A 23698-nucleotide genomic window follows, 5' to 3' on the forward strand; every position below is an offset into this window, starting at 1 on the left:
TGGCCGAGAAAGTGGAAAGAGGCTTTGTGAATAAAAAAAGAAGGGGATGTAAACTTAATGAATTGGACCAAAGGTATCAGCATTAATAAAGAATGGAGAAATATTATTGATAAATACATAAAAATGTATGTGAATGCATGTATTCAATGGTTGTTTGCTCCTTGTTGTTTCTTTCTGGTAGAGTGTTATGTTTTCCCATTGGTCAGTTCATATAGATTTTCACGCTTCTCATTGGCTTTTTGAACCGGCCAATGAGAGAGCAGATAGGGAGATTAATTGTGTATATATACTTGAGTAGTTTTTTGTATCACTCAGTGTACGTCTGATGAGGATCTTGGTTAGAAGATCGAAACGTCACGTGTACATATGTTTTTATATTAAATAAGTGCAGTCTTGTTCAGCAGTGTGTTTATTTTTCTGAATTAGGGAAGCCGAGGAGAAACTTCATTCAAGATAGCTGGCCTGAAAAATCAGTTACACTTTGTCTACCGAGTGTCCCCACCGGGAATCGAATCCGGGACCGCTCGCACCAAATTCGAGAGCGTTAGTGACTACGGAAGCGCATGCCGAATATCGAATCACATCTTAAACTGTAACCACATTTTTTATTGGAATCCTACGTGATCAATGAAAAAAAAAAAATAAAATAAAAATAGGAACGAAGTATAACGAAGACTCGAACACGGGTCGCAGGAATAGGAATTATGCACAGATGCAATGAGTTACGGAAGAATATAACACGAGTCATCTACTCTGTAAATATATGGCAATAAAAGTAAGCTTCACGCTGTGAAAGAACTTTGTTTCTTCATATAATTCATTGATAGGCAACTTTGAGCATGATCGAAGATATGGCCCAAGGGTGAAATTTCTTAGGTCGACAGGGTCTCAAATTCTCCCTCAGGTCACCCCTTGAAATTATCCCTGTTTGAAATTTTTTCCTAACATACAGAACATTACATTTATTTCTCTTTCTACGGTTTGAAATGGCAAAATCCTAACTTATAGAGAATTATAATACGTAAAAGAATAAAGAATTATAGAAGTAATGAAGTAAATATTATCGTGTAAGTTATCGATTTCTAGTCGGATTAAAACTCGTGTATTCGTGTAGATTACTTTAAAGTAAATCCTCTCTATATTTAATTCTTACTGGAAAGGCATATTTAACTCAAAGTACTTAATCAATACTTTTAATAATACAGTTTTATTGTCATATTTTTACTATTCAATGTTGTATACACTTCATTCCACAAAGCAAACTCTCGCAAATGTACGGTAGACTAGTGAATATTATCAAATGAATTATCAATTATTTTACGTAAATGCTGCATCGCCTCATTTTAATTTTCGTACTTTAACTAATAATAATAATAATAATAATAATAATAATAATAATAATAATAATAATAATAATAATAAACTCATAGTCATATCTTTATCAGAATTTCTGGCTTAGTAAATAAATGAATTTCATGTGGTCTCTATTTGAAGTTCTATTTAATTTTATCCGATAGAAACACAAAGAGTAACTTCGAGAACAGTAAAAGAAAAATCTTACTTTGATGGGACTCGAACTAACCTTTAAGAGTGATCTACGCGCAAGCGCATTAGACCACTTTTCTTTATTTTGTTTAAGTTAACTGATTCACCGAACGCATCTCAATAACTTGTCTCTATTTTCTACTCAGTATACACATTTTACAGTTATTTCCAGTAACCTTGAACTACAGGGACACACACACACACAAAAAAAAAAATGAACAGTTAAAATATTCTCCCAGTATTTTGTAATGCATGAAGTTTAAGCCTATTTCACTCTGATATAATGTGTCTATTGATCTATGTTCATGTTCACCGTATTTGTTACTTTGAGGTGAGGAATGATGTATGTTATTGATGATGGTTCTTTTACATATACGTCCATAAATATTATATAAATTATCAGAATTATTCATGATTTCTCATGGAAATTCACTGGTGAATGCACAGTAAACAAAGAATGCAACTGGAAGGAGAGTTCGACAGGGATCTTTCGCCGACATTATTTAATATCTATCTAGAAGAGTTAGCGAAAAGGAATCTACATAATGGAGTTTGAATTTCTAGGAGGTAAAATGATTAGGTGTATACGGTTTGGGGATGATATGGCTGTTGTTGCAGAATCTAAAAAGAAAATCAATAAGATACTGAAAACTTGAGAGGAGTGTGGGAAGAATATAGGATGGAAATAAATGTTAGAAAGACAAAATCCATGATAATTGGAACGAAGTGATCGGTGTCAAATATAGAAATAGAAGCGGAGAAAATACAACAGGTGACTATTTTTGTCTCACAAGTAACATTTCCGAAGTGTAACACTCCGATTTTGATAAAATTTGCAGGTAGATACTAAACATAAAGAACGAATATTTTTTTCTTTTATTTTCTGCTTGAAAACGGTTTTAGGGCAAATGTCCCCACAAAAATTTTAGAATTTGACCCCTGAAAGGTAAAAACGAATGAAGCCAAGTGAACGAAATTGTGTACTTACAATGTAAATGTAAAATGAGGGAATACGGGTTTCATATTTTTTTCTAAAAAAAAAAGTTAGGCAGGGCAAGTACCCCTCCAAACCTTTTAGCACGAAATAAAAAGTCCTAACAACAGTGTATCAGTTGTGTGGAAACAACATGAAGAATTGCAACAAACTTTGTGTATGTTCACTACACATAAAAAAATAAACGAATACTGTTTTATATTTTCTGCGGAAAAACGGTTTTAGGGACCAAAGCCCTCATCTAAAAGTTTGGAATTTCACGCCTGAAAATCAAGAAGTGCATGGAAGTGAATGAAATTGTTCACAGATATTGTAGACCTAAAATCAGGGAATACGTGTTTCGTATTCTCCTGAAAAAAAAAAAAAAAAAACGGTTGGGTGAGACAATGACCCCTCAAAATCTTTGATCATGAATATCAGAAGTATTAATAGCAATATGTCAGAAGTGCTTAAATGACATGAAGAACTGGAACGAAAATTTGTGTAGTGACAATACACAAAAAATAACGAATACGGATTGTTTTATTTTCTGTGGAAAAATGGGTTTAGGGGGCTAAACTCCCACTCAAAATTTTGAAGGTTGACACCCGAAAATGAAGAACAAGTGCACCGGAGTGAATGAAATTGTGCATAGTTATTGTAGGCGTAAAATTAGGAAACTCGTGTTTTGTATTTTCCTAAAAAAAAAAAAAAAAAAAATGTTTGGCGGACACCTCCAAGCCTTTGATCATGAAATATCAAAAGTGCAAATAACAGTATGTCAGAAATGCTTAAAGGACATGAAGAATTGCAACAAAACTTTGTGTAGGGATAATACGCGATAAATAAACGAATGCGTTTTTTTTTTTGTTTTCTACGAAAAAAAAACGGTTTCAGGGGCAAACTCCCCCACCCAAAACTTTGAAATTTGATGCCCAAAAGGCACGAAGAAGTTAACCAGATACTGTACACAGGAAAAAAATGTATTATTTCAACTCAATTTTAACACAGGCAGTGGTTTCAGCGTGACTACCACTACGCGGTGTTACTTCAACACAGACCCCGCGGTGTTGGCGTTTAACACAGGCGGTGTATTACGTCTTTAACACACAGCCAGTGTTGAGCGGTGTTAAATTTGGACCTGTGTTAGTATTTTCTGTGTTAATTCGACACCATATCAGGGTCGGTAGTGTGGAGAAAAGTGTTGAGTGTTACTTGTGGCGGTGTTGCACCAGCACGAAGAAAGTAACACAGTGTGTATTGTGTTAATTATTTTGTGTTAATATTACACCATGTCAAGTAACGATATATCACAGTCCCTGTGTTACTTCCACATCATTTTCTTATTATTTCAACACACAATATGTATCATAATTCAAGGTCAAACCGTATAAGTAACACAGTTTTGGTTTTAATTCAATACTCCCTGTGTTAAAATTCAAGGCCAGATCGCTAGATTAGCACCGTTTTTGGTGTTAATTCGACTCCACTTCTGTGTTACTACGACACCTATTTCGGTGTCGAAATAATTTCGTGTGTGGTGTTGATGAAACCACTTTTCTCTGTTGGAAAACCATGTGGTATGCATGCTTACGCTTACCGAAGATTCTAATTTTAAAATAAGAATAGTAAACTACAGAACATTCCATATAGAAAATCTTCATATTTTTTTTATTGTCCTCCCCAACATTTATTGTGAAGTATTTCTTGATGGTGCGAAACACAACCTTCACCAACATCTTTTTCAAGAATGATAGGAAACTCTTACCTAGATCCATATAATATATTTGCCTCTTAACCGTGAGACTACTTGTTTTCCACCATTTTTTGAAGCACAGTCCCTGGAGTTGACTGGTGAGCTCTAGTGCATTGTAAAAGTGACACAGTAATACGATGATACCACTGTTGACATACTTCTTCAGAAACATTATGTAAAACAATTGAAAACACATCTCGCGGTTTGCATGTTGAATGTTTGCGTATACGTGGATTTGTTTAAGTATTTATTTCTACTGTGTTTGTCTGTAGCTTCAATTCCTAAGCCTTTATAATAGATGCCCAACATATTTGGCAATCACGCAGAAAACAACACCGAAGATTCTACATTTGTGTTAATTTAACACACAGGCTGTGTGTCATTTCAACTACCGGAATTTGACACATGACACCAAATAGAGAGTGAGTTGTTGTAACTACATGTTTGTGTTATATTTTAACAGAATCGTATTAACACATATGCATGTCATTGAAATGATACAACGATTTTTACAGTGTATTCGTAAAAAGTGGGAATATGTGTTTTGTATTTTCCTGAAAAGAAAACCGTTTTTGTAGGCCACAGCTATTCCAAACCGTTGATTATGAAATATCAAAAGTGCAAATAAGTATACGTCAGAAGTTCCTAAAGAATATGGAGAATTGCAACGGAACTTCGTGTATTGACAATTTGCAAAACAATAAACGAAACGTGTTTTAATTCGTGCGCAAAACAGTGTTGGAGCCAAGACCTCCGAAAAAAGAGTAAATATTACCGTAATAGCGCAGGAAGGATTGGACCGAAGCTAAAGAAATTGTGTGTAGATATTGTATATGTAAAATAAAACCTTTCTTGTTTTTCAAGTGTTCCTATCCGAATTGCTTCAAATTTGGAATATCAACAACAAACAGGAAATAAAACGGCACTCGTTTTCGTTTATGCGGAAAAAGATTGTAAGGGTAAAGGTCCCTCCTGAAATATTATAAAATACGCTATACTCTAAAATACGCCCTAATTTACATGTACAATATCTAGACACAATTTCGCTCGCTTCGGTTCACTTCTTGCGCAACCAACCCCTTGGTCCACCGAACATCTTTTTTTTTTCTTTTCAGGAAAATACGAAACGTATTTCTTCATCTTACGTCTGCAATATCTGTGCACATTCATTCACTTCGGTCCACTTCTTTTTGCCTTTTGAACATCAAATTTCAAACTTTTGTGTGGGGTCTTTTGCCCCTAAAACCGGTTTTAAGCAGAAAATAATAATAAAAAAAAAACATTCGTTTATCTTTTGCGTATTGTCCCTGCATAAACTTCCATTTCAATTCTTCATGTCCTTTAGACACATCTGACATAGTGTTATTAGCACTTTAGATACCAAAAGTTTGGAGAAGTCCATGCCCCATCTAACCTTTTTTTTCAGGAAAATACGAAACATGCATTCCTCATTTTACATCTACAATATCTGTGCACAATGTCGTTCACTTCAGGTCACTTGTTTTTTGTCTTTCGGGAGTCAATTTTCAAAATTTTGGGTGGGGACTTTTGCCACCTAAAACCGTTTTCCCGCAAAAAAAAAAAAATAAAAAAATAAAAAAACACGTATTCGTTTATTTCATGTGTAGTATCTACCTGCCAAATTTTATCAAAATCGGAGCGTTACTTGTGAGTAGTGTAATTAGTGATGATATGACACGCAAACGTGAAACAAAAGCAAGGATATGAATGGCGAAAGATAGCGTTAGGATGAAGAAAATGTTATTTTATGGGACATAAACTGAAGAGCTGAAAAAAAGACTCATAAAATGCTGTGTGTATTGTATTTTACTATATTGTGTAGGGCAGCAATATGGACATTACCTAAAAATGATGGGAAACAATTGAAAGCTTTCGAAATATGGACGTGGAGAAGTACCGGTATAGAGAGAATTAGCCTGGTCGAGATTAAAACGGATGTGAGGGTGTTAGAAATAGTAGGAAAAAGAATATTATTAAGAAGAGGAAGATAAACCGGTTGGGATATTGGTTAAGAATGAACTGTATCATGAGGGACGTGCTAGAGGGTATTGCGGCAGGAGAAACAGAGAGGGCCGAATTAGGCTATGGGCGATATCAAAACAGAAAATTCGTATGTGAAGATGAAGAGGTTAACAGATTATGGAGCATACCAGTTTTCAGCTGCGGCAAGTAACCCGCTAATAATGGCGGAATACTTCTGATGATAATGATGCTGATGATGCACAGTAGAAAAAGAAAGATCCACTTTACTGACATTTATGATACGAATCACAACACAAATTTCTACAGACTGTCAAAATACCTCGCTCTAAAGGCTGTATAGAACTATCTGTTACTCTGCGAGGAGAAATTGTAGGTCGAGTAACAATGGGACAAACTCTCATTCAGATCGCTTGGGTTTTAGGCTGTGATGAAAAAATAGTGAAGAAATTGATGTAGCGGTATGAATAAGGTGGTGAATATTTCACACCTCAGCCAAGAAGTGGGAGACTAATAATAATAATAATAATAATAATAATAATAATAATAATAATAATAATAATAATAATAATAATTCTCAGGAATTTATATTTATTTCCAGCAAGACTTTTGCATACCCTCCTAATGTAGTATTATTTTTTTTAATAGTCATTATAAAATTGTCGAGCTAAATTTTAAAGGGCCATTATAAGTGGTGCTTTATTCATTTAACAATTCATTTCTGCCAGTAGCTTTCGCCTCCTTACTCGCTCTTCGCGCCTACTCAGCAGGAATCTGCGCGACCCCAGGTTGGAAAACATTGCTTTCTATTGAAGCATTCTGAGTGTCTGTTAAAATTCTTCATTCTGACTTCTATCAGTAAACTTGATCATTTTGTTTCTACTGCGGACATACTAGTGACTTTCCATGAAAGATCATGAATAATTCTGATAATTTATATAGAACTTATGGACAAATATGTAATAGAACTTGTATCAATAACATACATCATTTCTCAAAGTAACAAATACAATGAACCTAAACATACGTACGATCAATGGACATATTACATCAGGGTGAAATAGGCTTAAATTTCAGACACTACAAAACAAATTTCATTTTTCTCCCTGCCGGTTTTGTGGCTAGCACGTGTGCCTTTAATGTACGGGGTTTTAGGTTCGATGCCCGCTGGAAGAAAATTTTAACTGTATTCAATGCTTTGTGTTCGTGTCCCTGTAGTTCAAGGTTACTGGAAATAACTGTAAAACGTGTATACCGAGTAGAATATAGAGACAAGTTATTGAGATACGTTCGCTGAATCACTTAACTTAAGGAAAAGAAATAAGTGGTTTTAAGCGATTGCGCTTAGATCACTCTTAAAGGTTAGTTCGAGTCCCATTAAGGTAAGATTTTTCTTTTACCTGTTCTTGAAGTTTCTCATTGTGTTTCTATCGGATTCGATTAAACAGAACTTCAAATAGAGACCAAGTGAAATTCATTTATTGACTAAGCCAGAAATTCTGATAAAGATACGACTATGATTTTGTTATTATTATTATTATTATTATTATTATTATTATTATTATTATTATTATTATTATCATTGGCTAAAGTACGAAAATTAAAATGAGGCGATGCAGCATTTACGTAAAATAATTGATAATTTATTTGATAATATTCACTAGTCCATCGTACATTTGCGAGAGTTTGCTTTGTGAAATGAAGTGTATACAACATTGAATAGTAAAAATGTGATACTAAAAACATATTATTAAAAATATTGATTAAGTACTTGGAGTTAAACATGCCTTTCCAGTAAGAATTATATATAGAGAGGATTTACTTTAAAGTTCAATCCACGCGAATATTCGAGTTTTAATCCGACTAGAAATCGATAACTTACACGATAATATTTACTTCATTACTTCTATAATTCCTTATTCTTTTGCGTATTATAATTTTCTTTAAATTATGATTTTTCCATTTCAAAACGTGGAACGAGAAGGAAATGTAATAATCTATCTGTTAAGAAAACCTTTGAAACAGTGATGATTTCAGGGGGTGACCTGAGGGAGAATTTGAGACCCGGTCGACTTAAAAAATTTCCCCCTTCGGGGCCATATCTTCGATCATGCTGAAAGTGGACTAGCAAAGGTGTAGTTTTTTTTTTTCGTCCTTCATATATTGTCAATCCCCCGGGAAGAATCTTCTGAAATCACCAATGGTTATAAATAGTTTTTCATTGCAAATCAAAGGATAATAATGAAATATTGAACATACTTAATATTTTATTTTCAGCTATGGATTTTAGATTTGCAATTCATATAATGTTCCGTTCTAATCGCATTTGAAAGAAAAGTTGCACAAGACTTACTCAAAGAAATGTTCCCAGTCCTCTGACAAAAATACTAACACACTTCGAAAAAAAGGAATATTTCTTTCAGTGTTTGAACACAAACTTTTGATTGATATACTATTGACCCAAACCGCTCGATCATTTTGCATGCCTTCAGAGAGCCTCCTTTGAATTTTGTGTAAAGCGATTTTCGGCTCCACACACGCTTTTTTTTTTTTTTTTTACGTCGGTACGGCTATGAGTTTGTGGTGGATATTTGGACGTTACAGGTATTGCAATGTATAAATGTATTTTTTTTTCGTGTAAATCACATTCGATTTTACGTCCTAATAACTAATATACAACAGATTGGACCTGTAAAATGACTGGGGTTGGAACGATCATAAATGTTTTCATAGTTAGGAGTCTGGTTATGCTAACCTGCTTAACATGGTGACCGACTTATGTGAAATTTGGTACGAGTATAATAGACGGGTCTTATTTCGTTCAAAATAAAGGATTTCTGTACTTATTTTTTTTTAATCTGTAATGTTGATAATTTAGTGAATACCCTCTGAGTCCTCAATTACATATTTTTGTTGTTTGCCAATCAATTTGACTATTAACTAGCAACTGTTTTGAAGGACCTTAAAACGCTCTCTATTTAAGGAAGACAGATTAAGAAACGGTTTAGATGAGTGGTTAGAGTTGTACCTTTCTAATCTCGTAGTTCGGGTTCGATTCTCGTCCTGCCCCTTTCCACAATTCTTAAAATGTTTCATTTAGAAGGCTCAGCTCCAGTTGGATGCTGCTAAATGAAAGATATCTCCAGTGGAGAAATTTAATGATGATGTAATCCTGAAAATAAAGGAAGAAAATGAATGGAGTAAACCAGTTACAGAGTTAATTCTGTTAATGGTTTTATATTATATATTATCCGTTAATTTTGTGCATTTTTAAGTTGTTGTTTATTGACGCTATATTCTCCCTTTTTGTGCCTCAATGTGTACATTTTCACAAATATTATACAAATCATGAACACTCAGTATTATTTCAACCTAATGGGAAATACATGAATACGTATAAGTTCTCCAACTCGTCTGAGTGTTATCGAATTTTTCATTTTTTTATATTTGCAAATAAATTACCAAAGTTAGCATTTTCAAAAATAATTTAATGGACAATGAAATCAACAATTCCTTCTTTCGAAGTAGTATTACGTATCAATCAGTGGCGCCGGAACCTAGGAGCTCACGCTCTGCTGGACCAACGAAATTTTCATTGGGGGTTGGGTTCTTCCCCCCAAATGATCCAACCATATTTTTAATTGATTTGCAGGTAGGACTACTGTTAATTGTTTCAAAACTCAGCACAAAGCTTTGAGTTAGTTAAAACAATAACCTACTACATATGCCACATAATATATCTTTGTATTATTTGATACGCGGATACGAATGGTTATTTGAACTAAGTAAACTTGTATATATAATCCCTTGTTTGAGTTAATTATAATATTAACTAAGTCCCCCGGCTGTTATCGTCTTATCGGCGTTTCTACTATCCGTACATTTTTTTCAAGTGCCTGTGTATAATTTTACATGTGTATCACAGAAACAAGAATTATTGTGAGTACAAGTATCCAAAGACTCCCTTTTGCCATTTCGTCAGCCAGCGTTTCGCTCCATTTCTGCACAAAAAACACTCTTTACGATTTGTTCTTTTAACAGCTGGGGACAACTTCATGCTGCTCTTCTAGCTACTGTACCAGGCGTAATTAATCTTGAAGCGGGCGGTATTTGGGTTGCCTAACTCACGGATTTTGTACCTCAAGAATTTATGTGGCCCACTGTACACGATTGTGTAAATAAGATTCTCAAGACAGTGATTAAGAAATAGCATTATTTTACTGTGATTTACTTAGGACTAACGGCTCAGGGCTGAGCCAGCAGTTTAAACTTCTGTAGCTCGGCTCCTAATTAAACTAGAGAGATGATTTAGGTATTTATCTCTTTAGGAATGATGAGACGTGTCAGTGGTGTGCATTTCATCCATATCAGAGGTGTCTCAGAGGAAGAGTAGGGTTTAAAATGTGGATGTTTTAGTTCTCCTCCTCCTAAGCATTTGGGGTTGGGAACTTGTCAGTAATTGTTACAGATATACAGGCCATACCTCGTTGGAAAGCTTATGGGACACATATTCCAACGAAGGAACTTTTGTGACCCCGCGCCTAACCCCTAAAAGAAGAAGCAGAAAACCAAAACAGTCTGGAAAAATACACTTTTTCAAAATTTGAGGGACTATTATTTGTCGTACACAAGGGGAGCACAAAAATTAACCTGTTGGAATTTGTGTTTCTTGAGCTTTACAATGAGGTATGGCTCATATCTCTGTGACAATTAGGGGCGTCGCAAGGGCTAACTAAATTCGGGTAAACGACAGTCCATCGAAAAATGTACAGGATGTTTCAAGTAGATGTAATGTTCCGATTTTTTTTTTTTTGCTCTATTGTTATACGACTTTTATTTTCTGTACAATAGTCACCAATGTCTGGCGTGTATGTGGGATTTTTTTTCTTGCGTACAACAAATAACAGTGTTGCAATAGTCACACAATCGTTTTTTAAAATATTTTTATTTTTATTTCTTTTATTGTTTTCTTATTCCTTTACAGATTGACCATGTTTTGGCCACACGGGTACAAAAGTTACCTTGTTGCAATTTCTGTCCCAGGAGCTTTCCAATGAGTATGGCTCATATCTCTGTGACAATTAGGGGTGTTGCAAGTTCTGCCAACGTTAGGGTAGACGACAGTCTGTCGAAAAATATACAGGATGGTTCACGTAGGTACGATGTTCATAATTTGAGTACTTTTGTTCAGGTTTGTGAACAGCAAAAAATAAAAAGTTATTTTAGAAATTTCTGAACAAGTTTGCGAATGTATTTTCTACGTATGTAACAACTATGTAACAATAACAATTGCTATTTTCTGAACAAATACAATAATTATTATTACTAAAATAAATGTTTAGACATTCCAACAAAATAAAGTAAAAATAGCTCACTGATAGAATCATTAATGCTTTCCGCCATGTTGTAAAAAACAACTGTAGTTGTATAGTAGACCACTGGGGGTAGCACTTGCATGCAGGCCAAATTAGTTCAGCAATACACTTAGGTACCTATCGATGCCAAAATATTGTGAACATATTCGAAGTAACACGCGAATACAATGCTACGAATCTAATGTACACGATCGTGTACGCAGGTACTGAAGGAGTTAATATTAGCATAAGGAGTGAATCAGATCAGCTTTGAGTTTCATATGTTAGCATGTGTACTGTTCTTACGATTGACATTTTGTATCTTTCGCTATTCTTCTGAGAGCCTGAATTATTATCCATGTATTTCTTAATTACCTAAAACCTGGTTCGTTGATCACAGAACATAACGGAAAAAGAGAACATTATAAAGGTAACCAAGAAAGTTATGTTGCTTTTTCACTCATCAACTTCGAACGTCGATATGCCACCTAAGACGTAACTGGAAGTTTAAAAATAGTTCCCATCAAAATTGAAGACCTTCTGCTAACGTTCTGAAAAGCCATGGATTTCATCTCTTGATACTTGAAGGCAAGTGCATGTTGCACATCTACTAGAGATTTGAACTGACGCCCTCTAAGGTGATTGTCCAAGGAATTGAACAGGTGATAATCGGACGGTGCAATGTCATGGGAGTATGGCGGGTGCAATAGTGTTTCCCATGCAAGACGTAGAATGGTGTCCCGGGTCTTCCTAGCCACGTGGGGCTTAATGCTGTTCTGTAACAGGAGGATCCCTTAGCGATTCAGAAGTACTGGCTCCAGAGTTTTGAGTGTTTCATGAACACGGCTCAACAGCTCACAGTACGCAATTGCATTGGTACTCTTACCTACTGGTAGTAGGTCCCGATGTACGATGCCGCGAGCAGTCCACCAAACACACAGGAGGAACTTCTTCCGGTGCGTTGCTGATTTGGAACGTGTTCATGGAATGTTAACCAATGATGACGATGCCGTGGAGCTTCGTAGAGGACCCACTTCTCATCACATGTCAACACCTTGTCCACAAATGATTCCTTCCTCAGACAAGACAGCAGTGAAACACAGGTGTCTGATGAAGTTGCCTTCTGGCCCGGAGTCAAATCATGTGGGACCCAACTTGTAGTAGTGCTTCCCAAGTTGATGGAGGTACTGCCGAATGGTTTCTCCACTCATATTGAATTGTAGTCGAAGTTCCTAACACGCTTGGCCACTGTTCGACTCAATTGCTGCTTGAAGATCTTCATTTTATACATGTGTTGTTCGTACGGCACGTGGTGCGTCTTCGAGTGTTTCGTCACCGCCCTTAAGCTTGTTAAACTACCGCTGCACTTTCCGCGTAGTCGCAACACCCCCATCAAAGTCTGGCATATCTTCCGCTCCGCTGCATCGAGGTTTGATCCCAGTTTGAACTCCTATAGCATGCACGCTCTTATGACACTCTGTGGAGGTCCCATGTTTACTCTGTCCTTACGCAAGTTCAGGGTGTAACTGTGCTGCCGCAACCACGTAGTATGTTGGATATGCCCACGTCAACAACTGATCTTCGCCTTTTCTCAGTTCGGATTCAACTCACGATGTGAGGGTCAATTGTACACAGACCTACACAAAAAGCGACAAAACTTTCTTGGTTACCTTTATGCATAGCAGGAGGTAATATTAAGAATTCCGTTGAGGAAGAAAATATACATATGCCTATTTAGGAAGCTATCGTGAAATTGGAAATATTTTATACTCGTTTTGTATGAGTCAATGCTCTTTTCTTTTCAGCAGTGAGAAATTATCTCATGGTGAAAGCGAGGACACTTATCACTTATTCACAGGGAATTAAGACGGAAGTTGCCTAGCAACCTTGTGCTCTTACGTGAAGTACGTGTCAATCTTTACGGTAATGAGACCCGGCAAATAAGCAATGAAACTACCGTGGCAAACTACACGCCATCCAAATATTGATGACACACGAGGCGTTGTAGTTTGGGGATATAAAAAGTGATCCACTTGCGGCGTACAATGCGTAAGTAGGAGACCCTCGATACGTATGCTAAAAAAACAGTTGCCTATCTCTATAGCGCATCCAGTTTGTGAATAATAACGAAACTAATAAAGAGAAAAAAACTATATGATCGCTAGATGGAACTTGTTTATTTCTTTTGAGTGCTTATTTCTGAATGGTGGTCATAGACTCCAGTAGTAGTGATAATCAGCAGTAAGTGACTTAATTTGTGACAATATGGCTGTTTGGAAGCATGTTTACGTCAGGAGTACACGAACAGGATTATTATCTATAGTAAGGGGTGGAGAAATACGCCCAATGCTCGGAGGTTGTATCATTAACGATTCCCAATGCGACGATTACCGTGAGTATATGTATTTGGACATACCGAGCGGATTACACAAAGTGCAGGCAAGAAGACACAGACCAGTATCAGATAACGAGAATAACGTAGAAAGAGTGATTGCTTATTTCCAAGAACATCCAACATAGTACATACATATAAATAGTGAAATTTATTTCGTCATGTTTGTTACATTTCCTGGCATTCAAGGCGTCCCACTTAAAATATAATGAACTACTGTGAATCGACATTTTTACTTAAATAATCCGTGAATGTCAAACTATGCGTTATGAATCCCAGAGGTGTTGCGGCCCAATGTAGATTTTATAGTGATTTATCGAATTTCATTTAAAATTCCGTATTGTATTCCTTTAAACAATAGCTCGTGTCTTTACGTGGCACAATGTCCTCACCGTAAATATTGTTTGTTCCTTTGTGCGAACAGTGGGAGAACGGCCCTGACGGCTTAAGATAAACACAATCATGAACATTCTTATAATTTAAGATGTTAATTCCCATTATAATTATCTCTCCCTCTTGTGAAGCAAAATATTGAATCTTTCAGGTGTCTTCGAGATACTGTCATTTCTATCGAACTGCACACAAAGGCTGTTAAAACAAATTCCGTTTGTACTTTTCTGAAGATGTTGACTAACACAACTGGATCCCAATATTCCCTACTCCCCTGGTACGGTAACTCACATCTACGAATGATCTACAAATGTTCTGTTGTTAGTATTCTCTATTGGTCGCTTCTTTAGGAACGTTCGATAAATAAAGATTATGTAATCTTAAATTGTTCTTTTGAGAAACAAGATGATGTCTGTATGATTTAATTCAATTTCTAATGTTTGTATTGATCTGTTTGAAATTATTATCTGACATATCTGGACTAAGACAGTTAAATGAAAGAGGATGTTTCGTAAATTAGTTGGTATCAGAGATTTATATATGCCATCATCATAGGTATTCTGCCCTTACTGGCAGGTCACTTGTAGCAGCTGAGAAGCTTCCATGTTTCACGGTCCTCCGCTAACATCTTAGTCTTCATGTATGATCTTTTTGTTTTTATATCATCCATTAATTGTAGTCTCCTTCGCCCTTTGCCTCTCTTTCCCGCCACCAAACCCTCTATGACGTCTCTCATGATACAATTTCTTCTTAGGCAATGTCCCAACCAGTTTCTCTTCCTCTTCTTAACAATATATAAAAGTGTCCTTTTCTCCCTCACCATTTCTAACACCCACTCATTCGTTTTCCGCTCGACCCAACTAATTCTTCCCATCCTTCTCCACACCCACATTTCGAGTGCTTCCAGTCGTTTTTCATCACTTTTACACAATGTCCACGTTTCCGCTTAATACAGTACAACACTCTACACGAAGCATTTTATGAGTCTTTTTCTCAACCCTCTATTCAAGGTCCCACAAACAGACTTTTCTTCCCTCTAAAGGCTTCTTTCGCCATTCCTATCCTTGCTTTTATTTCACGTTCACACTTCATGTCATTACTAAGAATACTATCCAGATATCGAAAACTATTCACTTGTTCTATTTGCTCCCCTCCCACTTTTGTATATTTGACACAGACCTCTTCGTTCCAATCACCATGTTTTTTGTCTTTCTAACATTTATTTTCATCCCATTTTCTTCAAAGTCCATCCTCGGGTTTTCTAACATTTTATTGATTTCCTTTTCAGATTCTGCAACAAGCGAAATATCGTCTCTTAATCTTATGCATCTAATCATTCTACCCCCTACAGAAATGCTGTCATCATGTAAATTCTTTTTCACTATCTATTCTCGACAGACAGTAAATAGTGTTGGTGAGAGGCAGCATCCTTGTCGAACTCCCCTTCCAATTGCACTCCCTTCCATCAGTTCTTCCCCTATCCTAGCACTTACTTGTTGGTTCATGTATAACTTTCTTATGAGTCTTCGATCTTTCCATTCCAACCCTATCTGCTTTAGAACTCCAAATAACAATTCCCAATTCACGCGGTCAAAAGCATTTTGTAGATCGATAAATACAACATATCTATAAATATTTCACCGATCGCCCTTAATAATCCAATAGCATATCTTGTGCCCTTACCTCTCCTGAACCCGAACAGTTCCTCCTCAACTTCTTCATTTGTTCTTCCATATAACCTTCTGTTCAGTATTAGGAGCAAACTTTTAGCTGCATGAGATATGAGACTAATAGTTTTATAATCCTCACATCTCTTTGGGTTCGATTTCTTAGCCAGGTATCATGATCGTCTTCAGGAAGTAATTTGACCACTCCCCTGTCTCATGTATTTAATTGCATAGTCGGAACAATTATTTCTTTCCCTTGTCTCCTATATTTTTAATGAAATCGATTGGCATATTATCTATACTGGTTGCCTTTTCATTCCTAATCTTGCACATAGCCCTTCCATACTCATCCCGAACAATACGAAATCCTTTATCATCCTCACCTACTTCATTTTCTACTTCAACATTTAGGCTACACGGTCTCTCTCTACTCTCATATAAGTATTCCACGTATTCTTTCCATCTTTATATGACCTCATTTCTGTCGCTTACCACCTTCCCATTTTTATTTTCTACTGTCATCGTAATGCACCCTTGTTTCCTCCAAAATTCCACAGATTTCACCTCCTTATACATTTCCTCATATTTCCAACTCCTTCTAATTTTCTTTTCTGAAACTCTTCCCTTGCTCTGTCTGTTTCTTTCCGTAACTCATTATTAAACTTTCTGTACATCTTTCTGCGCTCTTCTGTATCACCCTGTTTTCACGTCTTCCTTTCCCTCATTTTCTGCAACATCTGCTCTGTAACCCATGGTTTCTTAGCCGTTTTGTGTTCGCGGTAACCTACTTGCTTCTTCTGCAGCCTGGTGTAAGCAAAGTTTAATGTATTCCCACAATGCGTTACTATCTGCGCCTATTCTTTTCTGGTTTGAATATTTTTCTTCGAATTTTTCAACGAAAAATGTTCTTATTTCTTCGTTTTTCAACTTTTCAGTATTCAACACTTTGTTACCTACTTTTCTTCTGTCTATATTTTTCAGTTGAATTTCTACTTCTCCCAGCACAAGATTATGATCAGAGAAAATATCAGCCCCGGGAAGGGTCTTCGCGTTCCTTAAGCTATTCCGGTACCTGTCCTGAATCATAACATAGTCTTTTTGATATATTCTACCGTCTATTAGTGATTTCCATATATATCTTCTTCTCTTGTGCTGAATGAACTAAGTGTTCCCAATTACTAGTGAATTATGTCTACAGAAATTCACTAGTCCCTCTCCTTTTTCATTTCTTTCGCCTAAACCATATTTGCCTACGATACTACCTTCCTGTTTTTCTTCCACAACTGCATTGAAACTCCCATTGCAATTACGCATGCACTCCTCTTCTCCCTATCAATAATTTCTTCTATTTTCTCATAAATTTCGTCTACTTCTTCAGTTGCATGCGAAGTCGTCGGTGCATATGTTTGTATCACCACTAGATTCTTCGTTTTCCCTTTAAGTCTTAACATCATAATTCTATCATCAATAAGTTGTACTTTGACTACTTTCTCCTTTAAACGCTTTCCAATAATTATGCCTACGCCATTATGACCGCCCTTTTCATTACCTGAGTAAAACAATCTATACCCTTTGCTGCTCAACATCTCATTACCTTCCCATTTAACTTCACAAACTCCTACCAAATCTAGGTTATTTTGTTTCATTTCTTATTTAAGATTTTCTAATTTTCCTCCCTGTAACATTGTACGCACGTTCCATGTCCCTATCTTAAACCTTTTGCTCTTCCCTGTCTTTCTTTCTCTGTCCCTCTTCCCTTCATTATTACTTTTTCGTCCAATAGTCCTTCCCAAGCCATCCCTCTTCCGAAGATCCGAATGGGGGGATATTTTGCCTCCGGAACTATATTTTGACTTGCGAAAACCATTGTACATGTGTTCTCTTTTTGCTGCCAGCAAATTAGGGGAAATAGAGTGGTGGTTTCACGTTGCCTTCCACCCCGCAGTATCCCAGCCGTTAAAGTCACTCTGACCACGCCTGGGACTAAATGTCGAATTTGCCGTACCAATCACTACGATTTCCGCCAACTTGGCTACTGGAGAACTGCTGCCTTCTTCCAGAACATTCTTCGTCTGGCTACTCCATTTAGACCAATTCGGTAGGGTGGCCCTTCTGGTAGTGAACTACCACCGACATAGCTCTGAATTTCACTGTAGTACGCAATCTTCCCCACCCGACACATAAGTGTCTTCTTTATCTATGTAACAAGCGGTTATTTTAAACAGAGGATGTCATATTTAGTAATGATTTTTTGAAACCTACTGACTACTGTTAACTGAAAGCTGCAAGTGTAGTTTAAACTGTCTAAAATATTTTTTTTTTTTTTTTTGATGGATAAATTAAAACAGTGATTTGATAACTAAACATTTAGGATATTATTCAGGAATTTGAACTAGACTTCAGTAGAAACACTCGATCACGATTGATGCTAAGCAAATATTTTGCCATTGAACTCGATCTCATATTAAAGTAATATATTGTTGAAACTTGTAATATGTCTTAGCTATTTTCTTCATTCGAATTTTGTTTTAACCTTGTTTACCATATATGTAGAATGTTATTAAATCTATTCTATTGGAATAGAAATTAATTGCTAAACACTTCCACTTATCTTATGCTACATGAATACCGTTGAAAGCATTTCGCATGATACTTCCAATATACTTCTTAAATGCATGATATACGTTTATTTATACGAAGACAAAGCGGATTTGTAAGCTTGTTACCCCTTAGATACAGGCAACACTGCATATTTTCAGTGTATGGTTGGTTGTCCAACTTCAGTAATTGCATTGCATGAACGGATACCAAACATCCTTTCCAAAATTGCTCGGTATTTCAAGCCAACTTTAATGTAGGGTTATTCGAAAAGCAACGAATCGGTTTTGGTGTTGTTACATCAAATTGTGAACTTTACTTTTTTTTTAACACACTAGCAAAATTAATGAACATATTCATCACACATTCCGATTTCAGGTATGGTGAATGATATCGGGTATATGAGCTCCTCTACTGCACGGTCATGCAATGAATCTTTTCGTGAAATTCGCAATGACTGCCTGACTAAAAGCCACACTGTCACGAACTACCGCAATGTTTTGCTCAGAATAACCACTTCGACGACGCCCAGGACTTTTAATGTTCACTGTTGTACTCGTTTCAATGGACTTTTTCATATGTCTGCGAACTGTTGATTCATTAGGTGCCTCATTTCACCCTAGGACCGTGCGAAGTTGCCTGAGAGTTGCTGCATTGATTTCTCCGTTCTGATAAAAAAAATATCACAATTAGCACACGTTGCTCTATAGTAAACTTCTTCATGGCTAGACACAGACTGAAGAAATGCGAGAAATCCAGACTAAGGCGACAATTGAAATGTATGTGGGTACAGCAACAATACAACACAATGTCGGCAACTGAGGAACACAAATTGCCAGACGATCCAAAACTGGCGCGCTTTCTGAATAATTCTTTATTTCACTGTCCTTTTGATCTGTCAAGAAACTTTCGACCAGCACATTATGCTGTATATTTTCATTGAGGTGCAAGAGCGGTAACATCAATAAACACTCCTGGTGGTTCAGGTTATGTATCGTGCATGCATGGTTCACAATTTCTCGTCTTCTACATGCATTTTACGCATATCAGTTTGTCCACTTCATTACTCCCTTTGAGAAATTCCTTGCGCCGCCATTTGCAACAGCTTCTAACGCGAAAATTACCCCGAATTTAAGAAAATGTCACATAAACTTTTTGTTTGTTGTTTAAAGGTGTAGATTCTTCTTCTAACCAAAGCAAACGGAATTTTGCACCATCTTGTTTATGCATAGTGTTTACCGCTAGATGAGATGAGTCAAAATTTCGTAACAAAACATGAGACGAGAGTAAGATCTTGTAATAGTAACGCATATGCTTTCTCGAGACGAGTTGGAACTTTCATGACAATTTTTTTGAGAAGACACAATTTAAAATCACGTCTCATGGACAGCATAAAAATACGAAAAATCACCACTCCGTCAGTTTATTACCTAATGCATGTTAAACGTTATATTTAATAAATTCATATTGATTTCAATGTTCAGAGAATAGTGCATTGAAAGTGAACTTATTCCATGAAACAAACTAAAAGCAATGAAAGGTACGGACAACTGTACCAAATTTCATCTCTCCAATTCATGAAGTTAAATCGTGTTGTTATGCAGTTATTAATCAAACTTATTCTTGTGAAATTCGAACAAAATTATAAGGCATTTTCGGAAAGCTTAATTTAAAGAAAACTTAGCCTCAAAAGTAAACTACAGCTAGTAGATGTCTTCGTAAGAAACAACTTATGCCATATTGCAACAAAATTGCATGAGTTATATTTTACAAAATTGTCAAAATAGTAATAATAATAATAATAATAAATATCCAAGAGTAAATTAGTCATTTTCTTGTAGTGAATAATATACACATTTTTGTGAAATATGAACAAAGACACATTATATATATATATATATATATATATATATATATATATATATATATATATTAGAAAATCGTTCTATAAAAGCCACTTTTCAAGAATATACTATTCACCGTATACTTTTTCAGAACAAAAGAGTTATGTCAAATTGTCAAGTTATTGATTGAAACATTATTTGTGAAATGCGAACAAAATTACATAATCCATTTTCCAGATTATTCATGAAATATGAAAGAAAAATCGTGGCCAGAGTTGTTTTTTTTTTCTTTAGAATAATCTTCCGAGAAACACACTCCCTAAATGAAGTAACCCTCATGTATATGTATCTATCTATCTATCTATCTATCTATCTATCTATCTATCTATCTATCTATCTATCTATCAATCATATATATTAGGACAAATTGATTATTTCATATATTCATGCTATTATATATTCATGCTATAATAATAATAATAATAAATTGTCCCAGTTATTATTATTATTATTATTATTATTATTATTATTATTATTATTATTATTATTATTATTATTATTTAGAAAATCGTACGAAGAAAACTCACTCCAAGAATAAACTGCGTCTTGTAGTGTTACTCAGCACAAATGAGTTACTGTATTTAATGTCATTAATGACATATTTATTTATGAAATATGAACAAAATCGCCTGAGTCATTCTTCAAAAAAAAAAAAAAGAGAGAAAGTCCTAAAAATACTCGCCCTCAAAAATACCTCTTTTCGATCTTTCGCAAGTAAATGTCTTGCCCCACATGATGGGGTTGTTTTTGGATAATTGATTTGTGAAATATAAATAAAACCGTGATTTTTTGTGAGTAAAAATCGCATTTTTAATGTTTATCTTGTAGTAAATTACTCTTATTTTAGGGTTAGTAAGAAAATTAAAAAAATACTCATTGGGGTTAAATAAAAACTTTTAAAAAAATATGATTTGGTTGAGATACTTTGGAAAGCATGGCCTCTACGTGAGTGCACACCAGGACGAAGAGAGAAAAATGTGTCGAAAGAACACTTTTTCGGCGTCTATGGGTTATGAAATCATTTGAAACTTCGAATTTATTTGTTTATTTTACAATCAATAGACTTTCTTATATTTCGTCACTCGAAAGCAAAAATAGATATTTCAATTGTAAACAGATTCTACTAGCTATTACATCTAAAAATGAGTAACTCTAATAGTATATAGTGATTAAGGTCCCATCATATATTTGTCAGCCTAATTTCACATTTGTTCACTATTTTATAACCTTCATTATGAGCCAGCTGAGCTCCCTTGCGGCTAAGCAGTTAAAGTACCTTTGGTATGGGAGACCCATGTTCGATTCACGAGGGGGGGGCATGAAGTTCGGATCAAACGCTCACAAGATCCATGTCTCATATAGCCTCGCTACTGGAAAATACGCTAAACTGAAAATCAAATCAAATTTATGAAGCCAGCGATATATCACTCAATACGACAACTAGAATAAAACATGAATTAATCGTAGCTAGCCAGTAACAAATATTATTATGTATTTTAGAAGTTTATTAAGGGCAAATAGAGGAAAACCAGTGGAATTATAGGAGTTTACTCGCTGATGGAAGTAGTTTATAATTAGTGTAATCAAGCAGATGGGCTGTCGATAGTGTCAGTCATTGTCACGCCATCCACCAACCCTACAGCGGCAACTTGGCGATGTGTTCATGGGACTGGTGTATGGGGAAACCACACTTAAAGCTCCATTCTAATGACAAAAATGCTGTTACTGTACTCTCTATTTGACTATGTAACTGCTTATTTGATATTTTTGGTTTAGTTCCTAACTTTCAAGGAGTAAATAATCTCAGTAAGGCTTAAGCAACAACATACATACTAAAAACAAATGCAGTACTCAGCGGACACCTTATAAAAAAATGATCATTAATACTAACTCAACACATTACTAAAATTACTATGTTTGATAGATACTTGAATCACCTAGTATCAAAATCCGCCACATACATTTCGCTTAGTTTCGGGTAATCACATAAAACATGCAGTGAAGCTCCATATACATGAGTACAAAGTCCCATATTTGAACCATTTTTTTTTTTTTAGTATGAAATATTAAGGTTTTAAACAAGATGCTGTTTCTGTGGAATTCCTTTAGATCAAACATATAACAAACGATATATAACTCAATTTCGGTAAAAAAAATGGCGGCTTTTGATACTAGCCGCCTTATTTTAAGTGTTTCGAGGGGCTAACACTATGCTCCAAGTACACAAGTATACGGTTATTTGTACTCATCCATTTTAAATAACTCATCAACGTTACTCATGAAATATTTGTTCATGAAATATGAACAAAAATTGCCAGAGCTTTTTTGTTGGTGCTTAGAACAATCGTTCGAGAAAAACTCACTTCCATGAATTAACTACTCTCATACATTTTTTCAGGCCGAGTGAATTATGTCATGTTGTCATGTTAGTAATAAAATATTTAGTTATGAAATATGTATAACGATACATATATGATATATAAATTTTAATTACATACTGAAGTGTGATTAATCCTTCATTTTCTACTGTATATATTGATTCTAAATCACTTACTGCAATCTTATGTCTTTCTTCATGTATGTCCGCTAATGCATGTGTGTTTCACTTTTAGTTTAACTAATTCTAAATTTTAATTTACATTAACATGACTTCAAAGCTCAATGCCTGAATGTGGGCACGAACATATGAAGACACATACACTGAATGCCATTATCTATTCACACTGTAATACACACTTTTTTTTTAAAAAAAAATCGCGTTAGAGAGGTATTCTATTACAATGTATATCTACAGAACATTGTTTTCATTCCGCGTGTGAAAAGAGGAAAATTTGCTGTGAAACAGAAGCGAGTGTTGTTTCGTGTTAAGTGAAGACAAAAACCGACAGAACGGAACTTCAAACAAAGTCCGGGGGATCATCAGTGTACGCATTACAATAGTGACTTTTCACTCTCGTTGTAACATGGAAACCCTTTTACAAAACCATGTACAAAACATCACCCAATCTCATTTTGCAGACTGGAATATATTCGACATCTCATGGAGTGAATTCAACTTTACCTAATCCTTCTTTGCTGCTTGTTTCATTTGCTTAAAGTAGCCCCTCGTGTCTTCAAG

Source organism: Thermobia domestica, chromosome 6, assembly GCF_964235325.1.
Source record: "Thermobia domestica chromosome 6, izTheDome1.hap1.1, whole genome shotgun sequence".
NCBI lineage: Eukaryota > Metazoa > Arthropoda > Insecta > Zygentoma > Lepismatidae > Thermobia > Thermobia domestica.